Source organism: Protopterus annectens, chromosome 1.part1 (assembly GCF_019279795.1).
Source record: "Protopterus annectens isolate FY-2018-M chromosome 1.part1, PAN1.0, whole genome shotgun sequence".
Classification (NCBI taxonomy): Eukaryota; Metazoa; Chordata; order Ceratodontiformes; family Protopteridae; genus Protopterus; species Protopterus annectens.
The window spans coordinates 568,433,433-568,456,096 of NC_056726.1; the positions used below are offsets into that span (position 1 = coordinate 568,433,433).

Consider the following 22,664-nt stretch of genomic DNA (forward strand, 5'->3'; position numbering starts at 1 on the left):
GCTCTGAAAAAGAGGAAAGAGGTATGGTGCAGCTTTGAGACTGTGATTGGCCAAGTGTTACTTAAAACAGTTAAACACACTTTGTTCTTTGATCTGATGAAGGAATTGTCCGGAAGTGCTTAGCTTTTATGTTTTACAATTAAATTTATGGTTTTAGCTGTCTTGGTCCTTGTTGTTTTTTTTGTTGCTTACATTTGTGATTTGTCTGAACCAGGATGGACTTTTATCCTTTATTTTCTGGGTTTTCTCCACTTTTCCTGTACTCTGATATCAATCCTTGATATGGAAGGCAATCTCTAATCTGCATTCCAAACAAGTTCTTAGCATCTTCCCATTCTATTACTTTTCCCTCTCTAGTTATTTGCTCCAAATAACTTGGTTCCTTTGCCAGTTTTCGCCAACATACTCCCACCTCCTCTTGTCTATTGTCTGTATCCCTAATTGCAGTCACCTGTATTGGCAAAATCTCCTTTTTCCTTTCCTGTATTGGCTTAGTTCTGAGAATCGGTTCTGCTACTTTATGAATATAATATTATCTATAGTTATTTTTGTTTTCCTTAAATGTTTGCATCCAAAATCACAGTCTCTCCCTGTTACATGAACTTCCCCCTGTTTCTTCATCATCTCTTTCCATTTTGAGTTATAGTTACACATAAGTCCCCGTTTGGCTGAAACAAATAACACTGCATGCATTAGCTTCCTATCTACCTGCTAAAGACCTAGATGGAGAAGCAACATTGGTGATGGAGCACATCATTGTTGGCAGCTTGCAGTGTCTGCCTCAAATATGAACCAAGACCTCATCAGTAAGCTTAAGAACCTTGTCTAATTCAGAGGAACCAGATGTACTAAAATACCAACGAAGTCTACAACTGATGGAAGTACAGTGTCAAATGAGGTTTTCAGCATATCTGAATGTTGTTGACTGAACCTCATAATAAGGTTATATTACTGTTAGAATGATTCCACATGAGCAACGACTAAGGAGCCACCCACTTTACACTTTAAAAATGTTACATTTTTCAGCTGTACAAATGGCTGCATTGGCCATAAAGACAAAAATGATAGGCTCATGATATATAAACTAGCAATGTTTGCCCTAAAACCACAATCTACTGTAAACATACACATATATATATATATATATATATATATATATATATATATATATATATATATATATGTGTGTGTGTGTGTGTGTGTGTGTGTGTGTGTGTGTGTGTGTGTGGGTATGTATGAGGGGCAGCACCTCCGTGCATCCTATTACCATTCAGCTGAGTGTTCTTAGACTTCTGTGTGTATGACCCTGATGCATTAGTTTTGCAAACATGGTGTACTCTTTAAACTCTGGGACATGCACACTAAATCAATGCATAACAGGATATAGACACAATCAGCTCCATTAAAGGAGGTAGCCCAACAATAGTACATTTAGTAAATCACAACAAAAGAAGGGCAACATTAATTAATATAATAACATGCAAGAAACCCACACCCTAATGATAGCTGCAATCTCATATTCACGATGTCATCATTTCTGTAGTGAGTAAGCAAAAACTAACCACAGATGTGAAAAGTCTTTTGTACAATGAAGGCTTTGTTAAGTGCTTATAACAAGATTTCAGTTGTGGCCAAAGGAGAACATCAAGTAGGTTTGTGCCAATGGAGTCTCCAGTAAAGGGGTTACCACTGGCCAGTTGCCACTTCTGTCTTAGAAGTGTTAAGTGAAACTGGAGCAGGAATACTCGTTTTTCTAATAGGTGATGGATCGTTTTGCACACAAGTCACCCTTTTACTTTTATTGGCCAATCCAGAGAAGCATAATATGGGTTGTTAAAATGTGCTTATCAGTTCGGAATTACATAAAGTCATACACCTAACCTCTCAAAAATTGCATAGCACACACCCTTACTATTCAGTGGTCAGACCAGCAGTCAAGATACATTTATCTTATTTGAGCATCTCATGCTATCAGATGGGGCTGGAAATAAGATAACTTGTAGACATCAAATACTTACAATATTACTGAAAATATTTGGCAATAGCTGAGGCAGGCAGAACAAAGGCACAGGTTAGAAGAGAGTACAAGGCCTGAGGAACAAGAGAAGCAATAAACTTAGGGAAACAAACCAGACATGAAGAAAAAGACTAAAACATGGAATGAAAATTGGACCTTGATCAAGGGAAGGAGTTATAAGAAAGGAAGGAAAGAACCAGGGAGAAATAAGTTGGCCACAACCTAGGAAGCCCTAAGGAGACAAGGTGATACAGAACACAGGATAAGTCTTAAAGCTAGCACTCGGGGAAAGGACAATACAGAAAGGACTCGGGAGAAGCTGTTGGAAAGGAACTAGCTAGAGAGTAGCAAGTGAGCTACAACCTAGGACACTCCACAAACAGGAGGAAATGGGGAGCGCAGGATACGATTTAGAACAAGGTCTGAGGGAAAAAGAAGATGGAGGAAAGGGTAGTGCAGAAGGCAAGATTAAGGTGGCTGGAGGAAAGGGGTTTAGGGAACTTCCTTGATAAACAACTAAATAAAAAAAGAGAGAGATCTGGAAAAAAGAAGGTATCAGTAGGAAATGGAAAGAAAGGTTTATGGAGACATCACACAAGGGATTGGAGAAAAGCCCTGCATGCATAAAGAATACATGGGAAGGAGAAATAGTTATGGGCTGAAACAGAGGTATTAGTAGAAACATCAAAAGTGCCACTACTTCTGGGAACATGTTTTACCAGTATGGAACCGCTAACTGAGGATACTTATCTGATAATTCTTCACTTCAGTAAGAATTAAATCAAATAAAAAGTATAGGGTGGACAAATATAAAGGTGCAGGCATGATCTACAGGTTCTGAGGGTCATATTGATGATCAGAAGAATTTTCATAGGCTTAAACTTACACCCCCCTGCACAAAAAAACATGCAGTGATTTCCATACCATTCACAAGAACATTTGAGCGTGGGAGCTCCTTGAATGGGCAAAAAAAAAGCTCTAGAAGGAAGCAATAAAGGAATGGGGACATATATGGGGTATACCAGGGAACTATACTTATTTTGCCTGTATAAGGAATTACATGAGATTAAGGGGAGAAAATGCCGATAACTGGAATGAAAAAAGAGCTGTGTTTTAAAATACTGGAAAGAAAAAGAAACAGGAGGAAGATTTCAGGTGAAACAGCAACACAAACATATTGTACAAGCTTGCCAAAATCTTAAAAGTGAAGAGAAATGGATTGAAAATAGTGTTAAACTGAGAAGAAACATGTCCATGATATGGTTTGAATGCAGGATCAGAAATGACCAAAATAGAGTAAGAGAGAATGAATGACTTCATGAGGGGGTGACATAAGCATAAAAAAACATGTAGTCCAACTGGGTTAAATTTTGTTGTAAAGCGATAGACACATTAAAGAGATAAGGATGAACTAATCTGGCTGCACATATAACAATTCCATTTAATGGAGAATAATAAAAATACATTTAAAAAGATATCTACAGAATGAAGACCACATGATCAACAAAGCTCAGCTGAGGCAGAATCAGTGGTGTTATTTGCAGAAGCACAGTTGTAACCTATCCCATGAAGGATTGACATCACATGGTCACACCTTGTACAATTAAGGAAAGGGGCATGGAAATAATATACAGAGGATTTAAACAGTATATATATATACATATATATATATATATATATATATATATATATATATATATATATATATATATATATACATATATAGGACCATAGGAGGTTACTATGCTATTGGCCCTGAGGCACTTATAAGCCTAGCCAAGAGTTTATCCCATGTTTAGACAAGTCAGCACTCTAAGCCTCTGTCCAGCAGGAACAGAGGTGGAATCCCAGGCGTGCATTTTCTGTTCCCCATCCAATTACTCAGATCGCGCTTAAAAAGGAATAAAGAGGTATGCTGCTTAACGTCTGTTCCACAGATGGGGAGTCTCTGGGACACAAATCTGTCTCACCGACAAGTCCTATTGATATCACAGGCCAGGTTGTGGTCACCCATATGGGTTGCTCGAGTGGAACTTAACTTGCGGATATGCCGCAGTCCCATCAAGGTAGGGTCTGAGATTGCTTTATATGAAAAGCAGAGGTTACCCTTTCGGAGTGTGTATGAAACTGAGTAGAGGGATATAGCCTATCTGTGTAGGGTACATGTTTGAGGCCTTGGATTCTCCTTGTGAGGAACCTCTGTGGTCTTTCCAGCTGCTGCATGTGCTTTGCGAGGTATATGCCGAAGGGGGCGTTGTACTCAATAATTGGCCTTATAAGGAAAGAATACAAGGATCTTATGAACTCTTTGTCCCTGGATGAGATACCCTCACTTATGAGATGGGCAATGTAGAAAGCTTTCTGTAGAACGGAAGCAACATGGTAGTCAAAAGTCAGGTTGCTATCAACCTAGATGCCCAAATCCCTCACTACTGACTGCGTGCTTAGGACCTTATTATCAATGTGATAATTTGTGGGGACATCACTCTCACCAAAGGGGATGATGATGCATTATTTGGCATTCAGCTTGAGGCCATGTTTCTGGCCCCAGTCATTTGTTTGGGTGAGACCCTCTTGGAGGACGTCCACATCACTTGGGGAATTGATGAATACTCCCAGCTTACAGTCATCTGCAAACTTGGTCAGCCATAGTTCACATGTTTTGGCCTGCACCTCAGAGAAGCATATCTCGAATAACAGAGGACCAAGACCGATCCCTGGGGTATGCCACTTGTGACTGGTTGACTGCTTGAGGTAGATTCCTTTGTTTTCATTAGGTGGATTTTATCAATGAGCCAGTTTTCGACCCATCTGGTAACATATGGATTGATGCCTAGTTGAGAGAGTTTATCTACTATGCCTGAGTGGGGAATAGTGTCAAAGGCTTTGGCCAGGTCAAGTTAGGCAGTGTTCATCATCTTCCCTTCATCCATGGCTTTGTTGACTGTCTCAAAGAAGTCGACCAGATTCAACAGACATGACCTCCCCTTGACAAAGCCAAACTGTGTGGGGTTGAGTGTTTGGAGGTTGCCAATGTCCCTGTTAATGAGGTCCATGATAATCCATTCCATGGCTTTGAAGATCAGACTAGTTAGGCTAATGGGTCTATAATTTCCCAGATGAGTGGACACTCCACCTTTGTGTAAAGGGATGACAGTGGCTGTACTCCACTCAGCTGGTACAAATCTGGTATTCTGGCTTTGGTTGAATAGGGTGCCTAATGGTGCTGCAAATTCATGCCTGAGTTCATGTAAGATGCAACCAGGGATGTTATTAGGTTCCATGAAAGCTGTATTTTTTGCCTTTGGAGGGCAGTGATGACCTGTTCCCTAGACATAAGGGGTGGGGGACGGGTTCAGGCACCTAGGCGGTGCAACAACCCACTGTGAGACAACTGGATGTGGACAGATGGCAGTATGGAAGTTTAGCTGCAGTGACAAATGCCTGCAGACAATTCCCTGTGAAAAGAAAAGAACCCCCTGCACCCTAACCACAGGTGTGAGACAAAAACCCCATATGTGATCTACACACTACACCCCCTAGAAAACACTGTGTGCAACTAACACTGTAACATGTGCCTAGAATAGGATGCCAAGTGGGCATCAAAGTGGTACACTGAAACCTGTGTGCTGTGGGCAAAGCCTTTATTAATGCAAAATGTAAAGTAATGTGGGAAGTGCTTGGTGCATACTAAACCATGATATAATCATAACTTATAGAAATGTGCTACAGCACGGAGAAAATCCTGCACGTCACTATAGTCACACTTATGTTGCAAGATGTGTTTTAGACGACGCTCCCTTATAACAATTGCCTTCCTTCGTGGTGTCACAGGCATCCCCCACAACAGAGATTTTCGACGGGTATCTGTTAAGTTCTGCTCCTGTTGGAGGACAGTCAAAAGATCAGATAACTGCACAGTAGGTCGTCCCAGTAACACTTTCAGCCGACGATGCCATGCCTCTACCTGGTTATTAGTCCGTGGGAAATCCATGCCGGTCACATCACTAACATTCCAGAACCGTAATGGATAGGATGATGGTAGTCATTGCTGTGAGGAGCAGCGGGATGCATACTTGCGTGGTCAGCCTCGCACATAATGATGATCCAGGAATACGCCAACAGGCCGTGCACATTCAGGTAACGTAGCCACAATGTCCACAAATGCAGGGACAACATCCTCAACTGGTAGAAATGCCAACGCAATTAGCTTGCTTATGGCAATGGAAAATGCAGTGTCCGTACCATACAGGGCTACAAGGTGGTTATGCTGGATCTGGCACCAAATGATCTGTGCAAAGTGGAAAAGGCACCCTTTCAGAATACCCTTTGGAAATGCCTTACGGCTGGCACGGATCGCTGCCTTCTCAAAATCAGTCATTATATACTGTGGAGCCAGGGTACAGTCCTGTTCTGCAGTCATACTCTTCAGTATCTCCCACATACTGTAGTATGCAGACTCTGACTTCCTTGTCATGAGACAGTACACCAGGGGGACAATCCTTGCCGAGGTGTGAGTCTCAATACAGCCATGTAATGTATATAGCTGACGACATATATTGGCTCTTGTAGGGAAGGTGCCATCAGCAAGAATGATGTCAGCTCTACACAGATCAATTAGTTTCTGTGCTGTTGTAAGGAGAACCAAGGAATCCGTCCCATCCATATCAGATCTTCTACGAAGGATAAAGTTGCCACTACGGAGTAGATAGTGGCTGACATCAATATCTGCGAGTATTACTGGAGGTGTGCTCATTGCTGCACGTGCTCTCTGACGTACCCTGGTTATGCTACGATGCAATGTGGCATGGCAAGGCATCTCCTGAAGTACATTCTCATCTGCTGTGCCTAGGACACTCTGCATCACCAAACTTGGCAACTCATTACCAGTTACCGCCCTCTGCCACAGTTCTGCTCACAGTGTAGCAACCTGGGCATTTGTTGCATCTGGCCCGTGCTGGTGAGGCAGTGATTTCAGCAGTTCCTCGCCTTCTTCCTGCTGTACAGTGATGGCACGACCTCTACAGGCCTGTAGTCTCTGCTCAATACATGCCCAGTACCGTTTAGGTGGCAGTTCACACTCCAAATGGTAGAGGTATCCCTCCACTACCAGCATTGGTTTGCCCCGTTGGCTGGGCACTGTGCTATACTTGTTGCCAAGCTGACCAGGGCTATACCGGTACATAGCTTCCATCATTGTAACACCACTTGCAGATGGCCTCTCATTATCCATCACAGCATGTATAGTTGGGAACTGCATGTACAGACGGCACTGCTACAATTCACTATAGGTTGTGACAATACTTGCTTTACACTGCCCTGTGTTGGACCCTGTCTTGTCGTACTGCCTGCAATGGCTCACTGTGCAGATGTCAATACTACAGGTTCGTCTACCTGCTTGTTATGCTATGGAGGCACTATATGCAGTTTAGACAGCCATGGGGCTAAAATATGTCCTGCTTCAAACACAGTTTCTACATGTGGTGTACATGTCCCTTTTAACTCCCAGTTGTACCTGCTACCCAATCAGGGTGTGGGGCCCTGTCTCAGTTTCAGTGTCAGAGGGTACATAGGGAAGTTGCTCAGTGTTGCACCCTCCTCTGCCTGAATGGGCCTACATACCTTTGTACACCAGCCACAGGAGACACTGGATGGGTTTTCCAGAACCTACCAAACAGACATGCTGCTTTAGACTAGGTGTGGGGGCTGACACTGCTGTCTGGAATTGTTCCCCGGTTCACAGTTCCCACCTGCTATTGTACTAGGGGGGGCCATAGCTGAACAGATGCTGTGTGTTGCACTTATGGCTGTACATGGATATGTCTGGGACTTGGAATGGACATATTCTGAATAATGTTAACCACTGGCAGATTCTGTGTAAAGTGCTGTGCATAGTTATTTAGTTGATACTCTACACGCTCCTAGTAGCATGTGCTTTTTAAGGGGTATGAAGTCTGACACATCTCCTTGTCTTGCACTCCATACAATATCTCTGCTATTCCAGTTGAAGTACAAGGGTTACTATTTCTGATCTGTACATGTGCTTCTTATAAACAGGGACATACTAGCGCATGTACAAAGACAATGCTGCAGCTGCTGCTACTCTGGATTATATTTCTAGTCTACTGTGACTGTTTACTGTTCGGGTTTGCCTGAAGTTCAGCTGATCTACAGGTAAGTTGTTACTGTTTATAGTGTTGTGTATTTACATGTGTACTCTCTTTGCGTGGGGTATTTGTGATTGCTTGAGTACTGTGTATGTGTGGGGTATTTGTGCTTGTGTTTACATATGTACTGTGTATGCGTGGGGTATTTGTGCTTGTGTTTACTTGTTTGATGTGTATGCGTGGGTTATTTGTGCTTGTTTGCTTTACTATTCATTACTGCATTGTCGTTTGTTTACATTACGCACTTCTGACTGTGGATTTGCAGCGTAGCTGCTTTAGGGGTTGTCGCTATGTGTGTATTTTACTTCCGACGTGGATTCCGATGGCGGGTTTCTATTTCGGCCGCACCGCTCTACGATCTAGCGGTGTCGCGGCCTGTTTGTTTTGGCGATGTAGCTCGCGGGCAATCGTCTTGCGATCTACACGCCGGAACCTGTGGGGGACAGGTACTGGGGATGTTCTGATTTACTGGTGGGGGGGCAGGGGGGAGAAGTTGTAGCTGAGTCTGTCATCCAGTAGATTGGCTATATCTGCAGCATTTTTGTATGTGGTGTCCTCGACCACCGGTTCTGAACAGATCTGGGTGCTCCCTTTGAGATTTCAGACATATTCTAGAAGGCATTATGATTGTCTCTAGTAGATGTGGCCAATTTGGACTTGAAGTTGGCTTTAGAGGATTTCACTAGTGCTCTTATTTGCTTGTTCAGGCTGAAGAGAGATTGTTTTAATTGGGCACCTGCTCCTTCTTGGTCCTGGACAGTAATTTTCTTCCTTTTGTTATATAGTTTATTTATTGCAGATGTCCACCAGACAGGTTTGCTCTTCCTTGTTGAGGATGATTTTGTCCTGTCGGGTATTCCTGATTTAGTGCATCTATATAAATGCTCGTATAGTACTTTGGCGTAGATTTGGACATTGTTGCCAGTTCCTACAGTGGAAGAGAGAGCAGTGAAGCTGTTTATGCCATTCCTTAGGAGGCTGTAATCAGCTTTGGATAAGATTTTCTTGTTTGATCCTAGCTGGAGTGGGGTCAGGGGAGTTGGTGAGTTCAAAAGTGACTGCTTTATGGTTGGATCTTACCAGGGAGGATGATACTGTAGGGGTGCTGCAGTGGTTACTCATGTTGGTTAATACCAAGTCCAAGATATTATCACCTTTTGTGGGAGTATCGACTAGCTGTTCTAAGGCATTTGCATTGGTAAAATTGAGGAATCTCTGTGCATTTGTGTTCTGGCATTAGTAGTTTTTCAAGTCTATGGTTGGGTAAGTAAAGTCACCCAGGATCAGGATAAAGGGTTGAATCTAGATAGATTTGAAAAGGTCCAGATAGGTGGAGTGCACATCTTGAGTCAAATTTGGGGCCTGTAGCTAGCTATAATTTGAATAGGGGTTTTGTCAATGGCTAACTGCACCTGGAGTGTCTCCTGCGTGTCATACTGTTTGACCAGCCTGGAGGTGTGTGTATCTTTAATATATATTGAAACTCCACCTCCTTTGGCTTTGCCAATTTTATTTTTTTTTTGGATTTAATGAACATAGGATTGACAAGCCATTTAGAGTTCAATGAAATTGATCTGTTGTGTGACATCATTTAGTACAGTAGAAAGACAAACAGTCTTAAATATTCTTATGCCTGGAGGTATGCACTGTGAACAAGTTTATATCAGCTCCACTATAGCCTGCTTAAAACAAGGTGAGTTATCTATTTTTCAAAGAAGGAGCAAAAACATACCACCACGTGTATTTGTAGAACTCCATTCTGCTTTGTCACTTTGATTTCTTTTGCAATAAATATAAGGCACAAAGGGGTTCATACCCTAGGTTACAATTAACAGAGCAATTTATAGTAGTACTTCGAAAACCCTTCACTTGTACTTACGCATTCTGCATCTCTAAAATCGCAAATTTATGAAAAACAAATAAAAATACAGTTGTAATTAGTTAATATACAGCAGAAAAGATGGTCCATTTCCCTTCATCTTCTATGTGGAATAAGAAAAACATTTTTAACAAATACTATTGACCTGGAGAAACATTTTTTAACTGCATATACAATTATCTTCTTTAATATTGCTGAGGCAAGGCCACTGTGGATAAACAAAATTCATTTATAAAAGGTTACCATCTTCAACTGAGCAAAAAAAGGCTATCCCTGTACACCACCATCCTGATGGCAGAGAGTCTTTTACCGCTTTGTTTAATGTTAAGCCCTATGACCTCACATGGCATGCAGTGATGACAATGTTGCAGATGATCTCCTGGTGCCCCATGCCATTTTGTTTAATTTCTTGGCTAGAGCTCTTGACCATTAGAAGGAGCCATTAATGGATGTGCTTGTAAGAAATGAAAGATTCCACATGTACTGCTGACCCTTTGGAGATCAGTTTCCAAAAGTGGTTTGACCTACTTTTGCATTGCATTTTAAATCACTGTACACCCCTCCCTACACACACACGCACACACACACACACACACACACACACACACACACACACACACACACACACACACACACACACACAAATTTACATATACTGTATGCATACATACAAACAAGCATGCACTCATCCAGTACCGCACTCTCTGCATCCATGATTACCACATTCATAGCAACCACAGTCATGTCAGGCAACTGTCGCTCACCTTCCCAACACACACACTCACATGCACAAACACACACACACACACACACACACACACACACACACACACACACACACACACACACACACACACACACACACGGGAAGACATTCCTACTCCTTCTCATATTTACATACAACACTACTTGCCTGCTTCAGCAATCTGAACAGAACCGTGCTTTGTTTCATGCTGCCCCGATTCTGTTCCGGTGACATGTAGGAGCACACAGAGAAATGTCAGTGGATACTTGCCCATTTTTCTGTGACTTGAACAATATGAATGTCTCTACTGTCTGTTATTTGTAAATGGCTTAACAGGGCAATGCCCCTGACTGTTTACAGGGCCTCATTAGCACAGGCCCCTTCCACAATTTACATGTGACTCTGAAAACCTTGCTGATCTTAGTGATGGCCTGTGCTAATGTACTGCTGAGCAACGGTGGAGTTTGTTTTCTGTGCATCTTGTGTTGCACCCTTGTGTTGTGTGCATCTTGAGTTTGAATCCCGAATACTATATGAATATCTTTAATCCTGCAGCAACTCATATTCATCTAACTGTAAATATGTATGTGTCTATTCACTTCTGTACAGTAACATCTACTATTTCCTCTTTACTAATATTCCGATTTATATATTAATCTATATCAGTATTTATATATTGTGTTTGCATTGCTAGTCCAACATACCCTGGAATTCACCTATACTTACTAACGTTTTCCTTATACTGCTTTTTATACAGCTTAAAATAAGAGCCAAACTTGTGTAAATGTACTGAAAGAGTTACTGTAAGGCATAAGGCATTGGTCTTAATGTGTATATGTATAGTCTTTTTCAGGCACATTTCACAGTTTGCATGTTGTGTTGGGCCTATATCTGTAGCAAATTTGATGTATTGCAATTGCTTAGATCTTGATGCTTTAAACTCATGCTGTTATTCCAAGCCTGCAATTCTTATTTTTCTACATATGTCACACTCATCTCTTGACACCTGCAATGATTGTATTTAGTTGCATCAAACTGACTCCCACATCTTAAGAACTGTAGGTACTTTAAGCTCGATGTACTGTAACATTTTAAAATACAATACTCTGTCACTTATTATGAATTTTAATTGTTGTATTATCAGTGTTTTATTATTGCTCTTGTTTGATCCTGGATCATAGCTGAACCAGTTAACAAATATGATATTAGTCAAAATTTAAAAAAATATATTGTTGGACAATAAGAATATAAATAACTTCTAAGATTGGTATTCATCATCATCATCTCGCAATCTATGCCGCACACTTTTGTGTGGAAAATGGCCGTGTTGTTATTCACAGAATCCATTAGTGCTACTGAGCAGTGAGGAAACAGCAATAAGCATTATGGCATGCAAATAAAGGTGTTCATCTGATGAGTGTATAGCAAGATGCAAATAAGTACCCATAAAAGCAGATTATGATTCATACATGTAGGAACATGTGTCTGTGCAGTAAGTTTCACATTACCATAAGAACAAAAAGCATACCTACAGAGGAATAAAGCCCTGACTACAGCCCAGGCAACCTGTGTTTGATTAGTGACTTGGGTGACTGAAGGTGGCAAGAAGAGATGGGCGTGCCCATCCCGGAAGTGGGGGAGTTGGGGGATTAGCATTTGTTGAGGACACTCCTTAAGGGAAGGTGTGTTCCAAAGAGCAGAGCTGCCCTTGGATGTTTGTTGACAAGCACAGGGGAGGGGGTGGGGGAAACTGGGTAGGTTTTTATGTATATATATATATATATATATATATATATATATATATATATATATATATATATACACACACACACACACACATAAATATATATATATATATATATATATATATATATATATATATATATATACATATATATATATATATATATATATATATATATATATATATATATATATATATATATATATATATATATATGTATAGGTAGATACAGATATATCAAGATATATGTATTTATAAATTTGTCTAAAAGATTGACAGCAAACCTTCTAAGACACCATTAGGTTCCTCTCTAGACCTAGCATAAATTCAGACATTGGACTGGACTGGAAGTGTGAATTGCAGTGCTGGTAGACCTAGCATAGGACATGGGGCACTGATATGGCTGTTAGAATAACAGTAAGGAGGGGGAAGAAGAACAAAAAGCATGGGGAGTTTGCAGAGCTGGATCAATTGAGATTCTATGAGCACCAACAGTGGTGATACAGTAGTAATTATTGTTTATAAGCCCCACCACCTCTCACCCTGTAAGACAATGCAATGGCAGGCAACATGACTGAAAATGGAACTGGCAATATTTAACTTGCTACCATCTAGCTGCCCCCTGCAGCAGGCAGGCTGTTTTTGAGTGGTAAAAGTTATTTATAACAGCTACACATACCTTGTTGTCTACCACAAGGTATATGTAGCAGTTATAATACTAGCTACGGGAACCTTCTAGAGATAAACAGGGGTCACGACAGGCACATCACAGGTGTTAGCCTGAAGAAAACTCAATAACCTGAAGAATGCTCAATACATTTCTTGATACATGTCTGTTTCTCCAACACATTAGGGGAGAGATCTACCACATTTTATATATTCTATATCCACCACCTTCCAAAATACTAGTTGCTGTAGTTTATATCACTAAGAAGGGCTACGGCTGTGAAAATTGCTAAATAGTGTAATGCACAAGGGCTGATAAATTGTCAACACAGCACTGTGGCAGTTATCATGACTACCACACCTGGCATATGTCATATATATTGATGCATCTCCTGTGGTAAAATTTCAATATCTCACAACGACATTGGCTGTGCATGGTGATACTCTCACAGAAGTCACTTAAGACAGCAATCATCTCCATGTCAGCACTGGTAGTAGTAGACCGTGCACAGGTGATAGCATTGCACATCTACTGAATGATCCCTACTGCTAACCACATATTGGGAACTGGCTTTTATATGTGATGATGCAAGGGACCTCTGCTTGGCTACCGTGTATGGGATATACCTACAACAAATGCAATGCACTTGTCTTTTCCTGGTCCCATAAGGGTGGTAGTGCAGATGCCCTGAGTAACAGAGGATTCCTCTAAATGTGGATGGTGAATGCTTTTGTTGTAGTTGTAGTTCAGTGAGGCTATAACTTCACCCTGATCAATGCATGGTGGAGCATTTGGAAGGAGCTACAGCACTTTTGAGTAATCTGTCTGAATTGATTGGTGTTTTGATGCACTTTCAGACCCTACAGAGTTGCTAACATTAGCCTGTTTTCTAGAGCCAGTCCATATATCTGACACCTTAGCAGTGATCTGGCCTGTGAATATACAGAACAGAACACAGTGAATCTGAATACCCATCCTATATTTGATGTGTTGTGCATGCAGACAGTAATACAGAATATGTCAATGCAGAAGAGGTGCATACCACTGTTGTCATTCCTGACTGCATGCACACCTTTCAGACCTGTCAGAAAAATACAGTTTTACATGTGGACTGCCTAAAACTTATATGTGTACTGCCACTGCTGTATACATAGTCAGTAAGGCTACTAATCAGGTTCATATCCCTCTATGATACATGTGCTCTGGGCACTCCTGGAACCTGTGTCCACTCCTGTAGGCATGAAAGCTGTGCTTTCATTATCTCCATACTGCATAACATGCTAGATACTCCTCTTTGTTAGTTAGGCTTGCAGTGGGAGGTGACACCCTCCACAGTGGTCAGTCTTTCTTTTCTGTGCTACATGCCTCCTTCAGTGTACAGGTGTCTGGCATTGCTGTGTTGTGCAATTCTGCCTACCACACCACTGATGTCATGAATAGCGTCTCCCAGACATGGTCTTGTAACAGCTGATGAGCATCGTATCACCCTCAGCAGGTGGTGCCCATGGACTCCAAGTGCCTGTTATATGATGTAATTCTCAGCTGGGTTGAAGTTGTCCTAGCCTCTGCCATCTGAGACTGATATATCTGTATCTATAGATATCTATATATATATATATATATATCTGTATCTATATATGGCTTCAGGACTAGAACATGATCAGCTGCTAAGAACTTATCAGCAAAAGGTAGAGCTTCTGAAAATGAGCAAGCGAGTTACATTATTCTTCATTTATCTTGCTCGTTCTAAGAAATAAATTTCAAGAAAGGTAAAGTCAACTATGATGCAGAACCAAGAATGTTCTTATTATATGTATCATGCAGAATCAGGGAAAAGGGGCATTGAAAATATAGTAAATCACATGTTTTATTTTCAGTGTATTCAATAAGAGTTCCCCAGCCAGCTTCACTTCAAAGAGCTTTGCCTATTGCCATCACTTCTATTGCAACATAAATTCCATTATTAAGGAACCTTTCACTTAGGTCACAATCGCCTAACTGAAACCAGATAATCTTGAATCCTTCCTGATCAAATATTATTTCAGACCCATTATTATGTTCAGCTTGTTGATAATGAATGCAGATGTCAGTTAAGGAAGGAACAAAAGGTCACCACCACATGCTTTGATAGTACTTTATTCTACTCTGCTACTTTCATTTCTTTTACAATATACATATGTCAAAAGGGGTCCAAACCCTGAATTACACTCAACAGTCCAACTGCTGGTAGTACTTGTTTGTATTGATCTAGTTTATATCTGTAAAACTATGCACAAATGAAACATGTAATACAAATTTGATTCAGCAATTACAAATTACACAGCAAAAGAATAACTTTTCCCCTCAACTGCTACATTAAATAAGCAATTTCTAGTACTGTTCAAACCCCGAATTACACTCAACAGTCCAACTAGTGGTGTTTTTTAGAAAACTTTTACTTCATGTATTTCAGGTATTTCATTTGATTGCTATTCCAATTGAAGTTAGAATATTTTTTGCATGATTTTTAAAATTTTTATTAATTAATAATGTACTTTTTTATTATGATTAAATCTTAAGTTTGAGATTTCTTCAAACTGATTCAGAGAACTAATTATAGGTTCTCATGAATTCCCTATATTTCCTATTGTTAGTAAACTATCACCAGCAAAGAGCTGAATTTTTAGTTTACATCTTCTTTTATTTTGATACCTTTAATGTTCTTATTGGATCTAATATTATTAGCAAAGGGTTCTATAGCTAATGAAAAAAGTAAAGGTGAGAATAGACAGACTTGTTTTGTGCCTTTTTGTAATTTAAAGGAATTAGAAAGAAAATAATCAATTTTAACATAAGCACGAGAGTTCTTGAATAACTTAGAAGTTAATGCAGGTGATAAATTGTACACTTTAAGTGTTTTAAAGAGGTACGACCAATTAACTGAGTCAAAAGCCTTATCTAAATCGAGATTAATAATAGAAAGTTATTTTTTGTTTTTTATTTCCATAGTCTATTAATGTTTATATTTTTATTATATTATCCTGTACTTGTCTGCTTAAAATATACCCAGTTTGATCATTGTTAATTAGCTTAGCTATAAGTAGACATTCTCTTAGCCAAAGTGGACATGGACATCTTATAGTCCACATTTAAAAGTGAAATGGGTATGTATGATGAGCACTTTGTAGGATTCTTATCTTGTTTTAAAATAGGTGATATAAGGAAATATTTCCATGATGGGGGGGCTTCAGCAGTTATTTTTATTTCTCTATAGACCTTATCTAATATTTTAACTGCAGCATACAGTAGTATTTTATATAGTTCTGGTATAAGACCATCTAAGCCTGGCTCATTATTACTTTTTTTTTACTTTTTTATTTCTGTTAAAGTGAACGGTCTATCATTTTTTTATTTGTTCACTTATTTTATGATTTATAATTTCCCTTAGAAAAGTTTCAACTATATCTTCATTATCTGGGTTATTTGTATTATTATTTATATTTTCCTAAAATATTTCAAAACCCTCAAGAATACCTTTAGTAACTGTTCTTTCTTTTTTCTTATTTATATGTGTTATAATTTTTTACATGATTTACTTTACTCATTTTATTTGATCTAAGAGCAAGTTTATGCAAGCTTAAAGGGTTTACTGAACGTACTGAAGTTTAAGTTTTTTTCAGGTCTATTTAAACTTTCTGATTTAGAATTTCAACATATTTTGTATTTAAGCTTTGAATTCAGAATGGCTGATAATTTCATTTGGTTTTAGATTTAACTTTAGTGTGCCTATTTTGGCCTGTAGTGTTTTCAGTTCTTTGTCTGATTCTCTTGTTTTACTAATATACCAGTTTACAACTCTTCCATTTAAGTAAACCTTTAGTGAAACCCATAGGACAATGTCAGATACTTCACCATTCATCTTTATTTCTAAGAAATTTTTGATCTGTTTAACATACCAATTCCAGAATCCTTTTATTTTAATAATATACTCTGGTAATCTCCTGTGATGTATTAAGTTGTGAGTTTTCAAAATAATATTAAAGATTATAGCATTATGGTCCAATAGTGGACATGAACCTATTGAAACTTCTCTGACATCTGATAACATATTGATTGTGACAAAAAAAAATATCAATAATTGTTTGTGTTCCACATCTATATGAATAATGGGTAAATTGAAATGTTTATTTTCCTTAGGTCATATATATCATTTAAATTCATTAGCTTCACAAAACTGATTAAGTGTTTGGCTGCAGATGTGATTTTCACCTTTCTATTTGCAGTGGAATCTTTGTCTGATAAAATACAATTAAAATCACCAACCATTATGACTTTACTTTTCATGGCTATAGTGTCTTAAGCAATTTTTTGCATCTTTAGCTCCAACCCCTAGAACCCAGTAAAGGTTCACCAATGTATATAGTTTTCTGCTCCACTCAATTATAAGAACTGCAACAAATACTTAACATACCATTTTTAACAACATAGGTTTCTATTACTTTAGGCATTACTGGTGAGTTCTTCCATAAAAATGACGGTGCCTCTTCTTTTATCTCAAAAGCCAGAACCTGCTAAAACCAAATAATTATTTGATGAAATTGTATTTGCATCTTGATTAAGTAAATGGGTTTCCTGTAGAAATACTATTTGAGCTTTATGTAATTGCAAGTATTTCAACAGACTCCCCGTCTTTACTGGATTATTCGGTCCATTAATATTAATAGATATCCATTTAAAATCTGACATTTATGATAAGAGAGAAATAACACGGGTCTAATGAAATCACATTTATGTAGACAACTTATAAGATACTAAATATATAACAATATGAAATCTTCAGCTATGGACAAAAGTTTTGAAACAAATCAAACATTGCTTAATAATATAAACCTAAGCAATTCTACCATGGAATAACGTATTCCTAGTTTGTTTAGAAAAACAAGCAAACTACCTTTTAATCTCTTCATTAGACTGACAACACTTAGCTCAAGCTTCTGATTCATATTAATGTGTCTCATATTTTTGTATGCTTCACCTTAAAGAAGCTCATCAGTGAGTTATTATGAATAAGAAAAGTTAAACAGGTGTTCAGAATCTTTATTATAAGTTGACTAAACTGCATATCTTTACAACTCACACTATCTCCCTGGTCTACTATAGGGAGGAAGCCAGTCATTATTTTCATATTTATTAATTTATAGGTCAAATGATTTTATATTTTTTCTATTTTATTTACTACGAGTACAGTTGTTCATAGGATCATAAGTTCATAAATTAGTACTAGGCTAACTGTTCTTGCGGGCCATTCCAAACCCAACAAATTACCCGATGTGAGAATCAAACCCTGCACCATGTGCCTATGGTGTAAATATATTTATATTCTTTAACTATATACATATTTAATTATTATGATTGCTTTCAATTTTTGTTTGTATATGTCTTATACTGTTATTATATTCCTAGGTTTTATAAATCCTAGTGTAGAATATCATCACTCCAAATCCAGCTCCAAACAAATGACAAGTGGAGTACCTCAGGGTTCAGTCCTGGGACCACTTTTGTTTGGCATCTACTTCTCTGAATTACAGGCCAACACTAAGGGACTCTGGCTAACAAACTTCGCAGATGACTGCAAACTGGGAGCCATTATTGAATCCCCAAATGATGTGGATATTCTACAAAAGGGCCTTACAGAAACAGATGCCTGGTGCTAGAGCCATGGGCTGAAGCTTAATGCCAAGAAATTGTTTAGTTATCCCCTTTGGAAAAAAGCATGTACCCATGAATTATCAAATAGTTGGCAGTACACTAAACATCAAAAGTATGATGACAGACTTAGGGACACAGGTGGACAGTGGTCTCACCTTCAATAACCACATCACCACAACAGTCAGGAAATCCTTGTATGTGGCACACCTCATCACTAAGAGCTTTTCATCCAGAAAAAAGGAGGTCATTGTCCCACTGTACTCATCCCTCATTAGACCCATTATAGAGTATAACACCCCATTTGGTATGTACCTCACAAGACATTAGCAACAGCTGGAAAGGCCACATAAATACCTCACTAAAAGAATCACAGCCCTAAAGCAGATGCCAAATGCTGACCGTCTAAAAAACTCTGGCTATACTCTGTGGCATATCGTCTAATCAGAGGTGATCTCTGCTTAACATACAAGGCCATGTCAAACCCTGAGCTGTTGGACATGCTCCACTTAAAGAAATCCCAATCCCTCAGAGCCACACACTCCAGTGATCTAATAAGGACATTTATATTTACCCTTATACATATGATGCTCTTTAATCTAGTGTTAGAATCAGTCCTATTTTTCCCTAAATGTTATGCCTAATAGTATCTAAACAAACATCTGAAAAATCTTCCTTTTTAAGATTCAAACTCTCCAATATAAATTTTTCTGGGATATTAAGTTTTGTTATAATTAAAAAGAGACAACAGCAGAGAAACACAATCCTAAATGTGTTATCAGAAGTGTCTTTCTATAGGCTAGTACATAAACTATCATTTTGGTATACTATAAGCAGTCAGAACTATTTAAATACGGACAGTGATTTAGAATGCATTTCACTGTATTTTGTTTCTTATCTAACTTGTATTCATTGACATCTTAGCATATGATTCAAAATATTCTGATTATTTTCTTTTAGACAAGAAGAAGTAACTTGAAGAGTTCTTAGAATTGTCAGAACTCCCGCAGCATGACAACAGTGCTCATGGCTCAAATTAAGCTGTTTCCAGCTAGTTCTCATGACAAGGACTTGCAAATGAATAGTTTATCAGCTGCAATTCACACAAAAAATTTCAAGAATGAATCCAAGCCACCTTTACATTATACATTATTAATCCCTCAAACCCTTCCAAACCACTAAAAAACAACACTATATATGAACATTATAAAAACATGTTGACGGTTAATTGGAAATATATTCTGGGCCATAGATACATGGCATAGATACTAGGTTTAAAGCCATTGTTTACTTACAAAAAGAGATACAATATAAAAACCATTTTAGAAAAGTTACACGGAAAGGCAATACAATAGTAAGGGGGAAGGTTGGGCACATTTAGGTGTGGACAATGTAAACAGTGCTGCTATATAGCAAACAGTCCAAGTATTACATTGAATGCTCTTACCATGGTTTTTACTACTACGAAAAGTTTTGACTGCACTTCCATTGGAGTAATTTATTTGGCCTTATGTGACACATGTTCAAGTTTTTATATAGGTAAAACAGTGAGATGTTTAAAAAGTAGGCTCCATGAGCATGATTTAGCCATCAGAAAATGTGATGCAAACAATGCATTGGCTAAACACACTTTGATTTGTGATAATTTTAGGACGTATACATTCTTTGTCATTGACTGTAGCAATCCAGGCTTTAGAAGGTGATTATAAGGTTCGCCTGGAATGCTACAAACATAGATGGCAAATAGCATGTATGGCAGATTGACCATTAGGATTAAATGACACGATCAACATAAAATGTTTTATTTTGTGAGTGAATCATTGGTTTAGAATAAATATGCCTGATCTTGTCTGACTTTAGAAGCTAAGCAGAATTCAGTCTGGATAGCATTTGGATGGGCACTGTTTTTGAATATCATTTTTTGACAATGGATTTTAACAGTTTTTTGATTGGTGGAAAAAGGCAATCAAGATCCACGATTGGTTCTATTTCTGATTGGAAAAAAAGCCATTAAGATATATTGATTGTCTTGTTTTTTATTGCGTATTGATAGGTCCTGATACCAGGAAATGTTTCTTTTTTTGAGATTTTTGAAATTAATTTAAATATTGTATTTCATTGGGTGCATGTGCTTTGAATATTAGTTGTTTGGTTGTGTGTGCTTTTTGGTGCAAAGCCTGGAGAGTATTTATATGCTATGGAAACATTTTGTAAAAGATTCTGAGGAAGCTCTATGGTGAATATATTAAAGAATGAAAGCACTTAATCTTAGAAGGACTCTTGTGGTTTGTCCTTTGGAACTTGTAATTTTGCTGGCTACGTTTGTAGAAAGCAGTTTCCTAAAGTTTTAAAAAAATATTTTTTGTTTCTTTTTTTAACTAAAACTGAGCACTGCATTTTTCCTTGAAGGGTTTGCTATATTTTTTTTCACTAAAACAAGAGTATTGTCTTGGTCCATGTAGGGTATGAACTATAATAATTGCTTGCTGCATTTGCTACAATTTGAAAAAATATATATGTTTTCTTTTTTTATCTAAAATTTGAATGCTGCTGAGCTCTCAACTAAAATATGAAATTGAGGGCAGGTTGCAGAAATGGTACTTGATTGGTCCCTATGTTATAGGAGCCCAAGGTACCCAATTATGGCTTTTTTTTTTTTTTTTTTTTTTAATTTCTTATCAGCTAAGGAGGGCAGGGATGGAGCACAGAATCAAGACCTGGTTGGCTGGTTGGCTCCTGCCTTTCAGGAGCACCAGCCATCAGATCACATACCTTTTTTGTAATTGTCCCTCATCTGTAGAGGGGTTGGGGTGGGAAGTAAAAATAGGACATTGCTGGCTGGTTGACATTTCAGGAGCAGCAGACATGAGATTGCAGTCTTTTCTGTTTTTTCATTTTTGTCTCTTCGAATGAAAAGCTGGGGAGGTAGGGAGGTGAGGAGGTAGGGTCTTCTAACAAAATATATCTACAGATTTTATTCACATCACCTTTATTCAATGAGTATTGTAGACTGAATGCATAACAAGAAAAGAAAGACCATACTCTAATTTTGGTATTGAAATATTTTGGCAATGGCCCATCAAGCAGTGGATGAGAGGAGATGACTGATTTTGTAACATAGTTTTAATTAACAGGGACTTAATAAGTTACAGTATCTGCATGTGTGGTAAAGATGGGAAAGGGTCAAGTGCAAGGCCTAGATAACTCTGTTCAGTGATATCAAGTATCACATTCCCATTGCTATATGTCAAGTGTAAGGCCTAGATAACTCTGTTCAGTGATATCAAGTATCACATTCCCATTGATATATGTCAAGTGTAAGGCCTAGATAACTCTGTTCAGTGATATCAAGTATCACATTCCCATTGATATATGTCAAGAGAACAGGAAGAAGAATGAGTAAAGTCTTGACTGAGGCAAAGTCCTGCAACTTTGTTTGTAGGTCAGAGTGGATTGTAATGGACTGCAGGAGAAGCATGCATACATTATTAATTTAAAATGTGGTAGTTCCAGAGGAGGTCACTGTCAAAGAGGGAGAACAGAAGAGGGCATAATGCAAAATGCTGTGGTACACATGTGTTAAGTGTACTTGCAGAAGAGGATGAAACATTAATATGGATTTGAAAGCTATTGTCTTTCAGATATTTATAAACTAGCAAATAGTGTTATCACTAAAGCTGAGTTTTGAGTTTATAAGAATTAGCTATAGCTGGCTTCAGAACACCTTATCCTTGTCAAAAAGTAGATGTGCACTAAGTGG

General features: G+C 38.4%; 1 protein-coding gene across 1 annotated transcript in view; it reads left to right on the plus strand.

Moving 5' to 3' along the window:
- Nucleotides 1-22,664, plus strand: part of LOC122814881 — a 1,525,389-nt gene that overhangs the window by 445,160 nt on the left and 1,057,565 nt on the right. The gene's annotated exons all lie outside the window — the stretch shown is intronic.